Source organism: Halichoerus grypus, chromosome 9 (genome assembly GCF_964656455.1).
Source record: "Halichoerus grypus chromosome 9, mHalGry1.hap1.1, whole genome shotgun sequence".
NCBI lineage: Eukaryota > Metazoa > Chordata > Mammalia > Carnivora > Phocidae > Halichoerus > Halichoerus grypus.
The window spans coordinates 26846100-26853186 of NC_135720.1; positions in this window are offsets into that span (position 1 = coordinate 26846100).

Here is a 7087-nt window from a genome sequence, read left to right on the forward strand (position 1 = left end):
CATACAACAGTATCCATTGTGCTGTCATCGACTACCTATGTACCTGAGGGATGGTTTATGTGTCAACTTGGCTGGGCTTTGATGCCAAGATGCCAGGCCAAACACCACTCTAGCTGTTGCTGTGAAGGTATATTTTAACGTTTCCATCAGTAGACTTTGAGGAGAGCAGATTGACCGTTCATGACGTGGGTAGGCTTTGTCCAATCAGTTGAGGTCTTAAGAGAAAAAGACTGAGGTCCCTTGAGGAAGTGGGAATTCTACCTCTAGACTGCCTTCAGACTAGAGCTACAACCTCAGAACTTCACTGGTCTCCAGCCTGCCACCCTGCTTTGCAGATTTTGGACTTAGCAGAGGTGCAAGCCAGTTACTAAAAATAAATCTCTCTCTTTATGTATTTACACCTCCTATCAGTTCTATTTCCCTGGAGAACATTGGCTAAACACAGCCTGCCTTGCTCACTAGGTGGTAATTAAACATCAGAAACTCTATCCAACTCATCTTTACATCCTCAGCACCTAGCACGGTGCCAGATACATGGGAAATATTCATGCTTATTGAACTGAAAAAGAATGCAATAATACACTGTCTTGTAAGAAAGGTGCTTGTACATACTGTTACATTAATCAATTGCACTACATAGTTTTTCATGCATCAAACATTTTTCATATTACCATGCTTGACACTGATGATGCAGAAAGAAAAGATAGAATTCCACTTCTCTAGCTGTTGTTTTGTGGTGGGTTGGAGTGGATAGGACTGGCACATAAATGGAAGGTAAAATTGGACATTTGGGAATCAGTGTCTCCAGGTGAGAGAGCATGAGAGCCTGACATAAGGCAGGGGCAACTAGGAGAAAGAGAAAGGGATGAATTCAAGAGAGGTTTAGAAGGTGGAAATAGAATAGTGAGAAACAGGAGAGCAAGGTGTCTCCCATGACTCCCTGGTTTCTGGCAGGGCGTCCAGGAAGACACAGAGGAGCCCAATTTCTCATCATCTTATCTGATCCTAACATTCCTCAGCATCATAAAATCCAACCCCCTCATTTTAGGGATGTAGACATCGAGGCTGAGAGAGAACAGATCAATTGTCCCTAAACCTCATAAATCAGGAACTGGCAGAGCTAGTCTTAAAATAGCAAACCATGCTGTTTGGCTACAGTGCGCTCTCTCCAGCCCCCACTATGCTGCTGGCAAACTCCTTGGGCAATGAGGAGTGAGGAGGGGGCCCCAGAGAGTCCCTGTGATTTCTTCGCGGTATAATTCCATTCTCTTGAGTGATCAGCCTGTCATGCTCTCTGGATGTACAGCTGTACTTCATAAATGACCCAAGAGTCATTCACTTCCTTTCCAAGAAACTAGAGAGTGAGGCAGATTTGCTATGCTTTCAGTTGCCTGTCCCAGATGGGAAAAGGAGGAACATCTATTTGTAGCTGGAGAGGGAGAATGTTAATTGGTAAAAATGAAAGTACGTTTTCTCCAAAAGTGTGAGGTAATCCTATTTTTTCTTCAGAAGTACCCTAGTCCTGCATGGAATCAGTGTTCCCTTTCGAGTAAACGACAACACTTGACTTGTTGCCCTTTACAACCTGCCCACCCATCCCCTTCCTGCTCTCTCTGCCAGCCACGGTTGTTGACCCCGGCATCATGAATCAAGAAGCTCTAGCAGCCTGAGCCCTCTTTGTAACCTGGCAGGTGTCCAGCAGCTGGTAAGGAGAAAGTTGCTTTCTCTTTCTTGCTTTCCGATGGACCTGGAAGCTGGAACCAGGAACCCAAAGCCACCTCTGGCCTCCCACATCATTTTCCAAGTCCCTCTTTGCCCACCTCTCCGCTCTCATTTGTCTTGACTCTCATAATATGGCCCCTAAGTTGGGGTGGCCCACAGACTGCTAGCCTCTCTTTGAGGACACCTATTCACATAGCCTGACCTTTGCCTGGGTCTCAGTTTTTAAATTCTTTTTTTTCTTTTTTCTGACAATGCTGCTGCCCCTAGACCAGCTGGGCTCATGTTTAATTCATCTCAGGGCTAATTATAGCCTGGCTAGGGGAGGGGCATGATAACCTTGGTCTCCCACCCCAGGCCTGCCTGCTGCCAAGGTAACTAAGGACTGGTTGGGGGGGGAGGAGGGAGGAGACAAGGATTTGTGTCCCCCTCCCTGGCCCCAACTCTGGGCAGCTGTGCCAGCCCTCCAGCACCTCCTCCCAGGGAGCATCCTCAGAGGACACACTAATGGCAGAAACACAGGCGCAAGGCCAATGGAAAAGAGGCATGGCGATTCTAGCTCAGGCCAACTGTGTGCAAGCATCGGGACGCTCTTTCCCTCCCCTCTCCCTCACTTACAAGGTCAAGATTGATAATAATACCTGAGATGATTCTGGTTTTTCCACTCTCTTCCAGGTGGGTGCACCAAGTCAAGTCTGAGGTCCCACAGTAGAAAAGGCCAGTGCCTCTGAGTCTTTGCTCCTGCTGTTCCCTCTGTGTGGATCCTGCCACCTTCTTTCTGTCACCTCAGTTTCGGAATTCTTCTCTAATCCCTCCAAGGACACATTTTTCTAGCACCTCTCCCCACTCCCTGCCTTGCAGGACTGTTCTCATGTTAACCACTTGGCACAGTGGCATAGTGGTGCCCAGGTAGTGGAAGTGGAATTTAGAATTCTGCAAGACACAAGGGCTCAACAACTGTTAGTTCTTTCCACTCCTGCTTGCACTCTGAGGCTTGCCCGTTCTGGTGTTTTACTTCACCCACCATTTAGGACATCTTTGAATCGTGCTGTGAGGCAGGCTTCGCCATCATAGAGTGAGTTGTGTATGAGGGGCTGAATCTGAGGTCAGTTGGGCTCTGACCCAACACCTGACTCATTCCAGCGGGATGGTAGTTCTAAGGCCAGGCCTCGGCCCCCACCCCCACCCCAACCAAGTTCAGCTGTGATTTGACAATCATGAGTTCCTGAATCTCAAGGGATGGCAATCAGATCCTTGCCAGATGGCTAGGCAGCTGGATGCTATTTTTATATAAAATCGCTACAGAGCCTGTAACCATTAGAACTACCATTTTCATGGAGGCCAGCTCAGCCTTGCTAATTGAGCAAATTTGGAGCACCTCCAATCATTCATCCAGCTGATGAAATTGGTGCTCTCCAAGCAGGCCATATCACTTTGAGTCAAAATTCATAATTCAGTCTCCACTAGTGGTTTCCTGAGAATTGTTGTCCTGAAAATTGGGGAGAGCACAGGAAATATCAACAATCACCCCTTCATCATCAGATTGTGATTTGTGAACTAACATTCCTGGCCAGAAAAACTTTGAAGAGGCTAAAACTGTCTCTTAGCCCAGATTCTTTTGCAATTTGAAATCACTGATATAATTAGACTTTCATATCCGACTGCTTAATCTCTTGGTTAGATTTCATGCTTCCAATTATTCATTTCACCCTGGGTTTCCAGTTTAGGCAATCAAGAGTTGCCACCCTGCCTATGAGACTCCTGCTGTCCCTGGTGGAAGGTCACGGTGATGGCTAACAGCCTAGGGTGAGTCCCACCCCACTGGCTTTCAGAGCTCTGTTTGCCCTTGGGTGTTTGCCATCTAGTGGGCTGTGTTCCACAAGGTCAGAGCCTGGGGTTGCCATATCTCCTGCTCTGTCCCCAGCACGGACTCAGTGCCTGGCACACAGAAACTGCAGAATAAATATTTATTGAGTGAATGCTTCCAGACCAATCAATGGCTGCGTAATGGCGTTCTTTGTCTTTTCGACAACAAATGCTTCTCAAAGGTCAGGAATGAGAAGATGAAAACAGAATAGAAACACATTAAATCAAGGCACGACATCCCCGCCCGCGGTCCACGTACATCTGCAGCTGGGGTTCTGATCAGATACCAGGTGCTCGGCAGAGTTTCTCTCCCTCCACTCTTAAAAGAAAACTGGAGGGGAGCCTGGGGGGGCTCAGGCGGTTAAGCATCTGACTTCGGCTCCGGTCATGATCTCAGGGTCCTGAGGTCGATCCCCACGTCCAGCCGCACGTCCAGCCCCATGTTGAGTTCTACGCTCAGCGAGGAGTCTGCTTCTCCCTCTGCCCCTCCCCTCCAAGCTCTCTCTCTCTCACAAATAAATAAATACAATCTTAAAAAGAAAAAAGAAAAGAAAACTGGAGAATCTTGTGTACCAAAGTAGAGTGGTAAAAAAACAAACAAAAAACAGTGGGGAGAGGGGAGTTCAGAAGGAAAAGTCTAAACATCCCCTTCCCTATAGAAATAATGATAATGGTAAAAATTATAAGGCTATATTATATCAAGTACTTTCTGTGTGTCAGGCACTGTACTGTACATTTATTATTTTATTAATCTTTACAACAAGCCTATGAGGCAGATATTATCATGCCCATTTGTGGAGGAAAAACTGGCCCTTAAAGAATTTAACCATCTGAGCCACCCAGGCGCCCTTGGCCCTTAAAGAATTTAAATAACTTTCTGAAGCTGGTGGGTAGGGAAGCTGGAATTCACCCCAGGTCTGTCTGAGCTTAGCAACCAGCCACATAATTGTGTTCTTTGTCCTTTGCTGGTTTGAATATTTAAGAATAAGTTCCAAGTCTCATTGCAAGTCTCATGAGTTGTTTAACTCATAGCACCTGGCTTAAGGTCATGCATGCCATGTGGAGATAGTCAATATTTGTTGATTCGAAAGTAGACATGGTCAAAAGGCACTGGGATAGGGTTATTTCACTTGAAAATGGAGCATGTATGAAAGGAAATTTCAAAGCCAACCAAGGGAAGGCAGAGTGGCAAGTGGTCTTGCAGCCTACAAAAGACAGAATGTGTCATTAAAGGTGTTTGGAATTCAAATCGAAAGAGTATTTTAAAGTGGCTACACTAGAGGTGCCTGGGTGGCTCAATCGGTTAAGCATCTGCCTTTGGGTGGGGTCATGACCCCAGGGTCCTGGGATTGAGCCCCATGTGGGGCTCTGCTCACCAGGGAGTCTGCTTCTCCCTCTGCCCCTCCCCGCTGCTTGTGCTTTCTCTCGCTCCCTCTCTCTCTCTCTCTCAAATAAATAAAACCTTTTTTAAAAAGTGGCTACATTATAAGAAATGATAACTCCTAGGAAACAGCTAAAAGAATGCTGGTCTTTGCTCTGACTTGATCTTTTCCCAAGGATTATACTAAAGAAGGCGGATGAAACCTCACGGTGGTGCATGGGTCTGTGCTCTCCACAAGGAAATATGAGACACAACTACTGCAGGTTTGCACAGTGTCCCCACCCCAATCTTCAAGCCACATCTCTGTCTTGCCTCTTAGGAAGCCAGTTCCTACTGGGCAGGGCTGTCAAGTCCACTCCCAGAGACATTGTCACACGGCTCAGCTCCTCCTCCAGAACTCTTGTGAGGCATACCTAGATCCTTCTCAGAATGCTACCTCATCTTCTTTAGTAACATTTGAAGAAAATTGAAGAAAGTGAAATGTTAGATGAGAAAACAAGTACTTTTAGAACAGAATGATTAAGCTCCTTCCAATGTAGACTAGAGTCAGATACTGCCTAGAGCTATGTCTTGTGATCAGTTTATATTTACTATATATTTATCACTAAATGCATACATTAATGAATATCCATCAAGTATTTCTGTAGAGGATACTATGTGTAACATGTTGTGGTAATAGAATCATCCCCACTGATTGGAACAAAGAACTTGGGTTGGATAATGAAAGATCTGGCGATCGATCTTAAAAATGATCAAATGGGTTTCAAAGGAAGGGTGTGACAATTTTTTTTAAAAAATCAATGTTGATGAATTCTTCATAAAAGGTGTTTTAGGTAGCATTTGGCTAAGGGAGAATGAATTAATTGTCCCCCAAGTACACCTGAAAAACCTCACAGTACCTCAAAATGAATAGATCCCAAGCCATCATATTTGTCCAAAGAAGCTTCATGTCTTCATTTTCCTGTTAACAGTAGCTCCATTCTTTAATCCTTCCATTCCCTAATCCTCGGACTGTAAGCACAGTTGTCAAAGACAGTCTTTGCTTAAATTCATTCAGTAACTACGACGTACTAAGTTTTTTGGGGTTTTTTTGTTTTTTGGTTTTTTTTTAATGATCTCTCTCGTCACTCTTTTCTATTCCTATAGATTACTGCTCTAGGTCATACTGTCGTATTTTCAGCTTTTAATATTTCATTGGTAGTCCAACTTGTCTCCTTACTTAAATTTTTCTTTCCATCAGTTGTTATGGGCTGAATTGTGTTCCCCTAAAATTCATATGTTAAGGCCCTAATCCCCAATGTGACTGTATTTGGAAATGGGGAGTTTACGGAGGTAATTCAGGTTAAATGAGATCATAAGAGTGGGACCCTAATTCAATAAGAAGATGAAAAAAATCTCTTTTTTTCTTTCTGCTAAAGCACAGAGAAGGACATGTGAGGACACAGCGAGAAGGTGGCCATGTACAAGCGAGAAAGTGAGGTCTTACCAGGAACCAAATTTTCCAGCACCTTGATCTTGGACTTCCAGCCTCCAGAATGGTGACAAAATAAGTTTATGTTGTTTAAGCCACCTAGTCAGTGGCACTTTGTTATGAGAGTCTAAGCAGACTAATATAACAGGCCACTCTCTGTAGTATTATCAGAATTGTACGCATAAAACAATAAATTGATCTCATGCTTTAAAAACCTTTAAGGTCCCCCCACAGACTTATAAGTCCGAACTTGTAGCTTGGAACCTGAGTCTATCCTCCGTGTCACGCCCATAGCAGCCGGCCCAGGCTGTAGGCCTTTACCTTGTTTTCAGCAAACATTCAGTGATCTCACTGTCCTTGGCATTTTCTGAAGCTACAGTGAAGCCCGATGCCTTGGGGGAACTGCCCGTATGCACCATGTCTAGAAGATGAGTTGCATGTTACGGGATGGCAGGTTGTGAGGGAGAGGAGCCATATTGCAGACATGGTGACCGCCTGCCTTTCTTCCTTGTCAACAGTCCGCACTGAGATTGGGAGAGGGGATGGGCCCAGGTCCAGAGTGAATACTAATGTGTAAGCTAGGAGTTAACAAACTTGTTTTATTTTTTTATTTTTTTAAATTTTTTTGGTGGGGGGCAAACTTGTTTTAT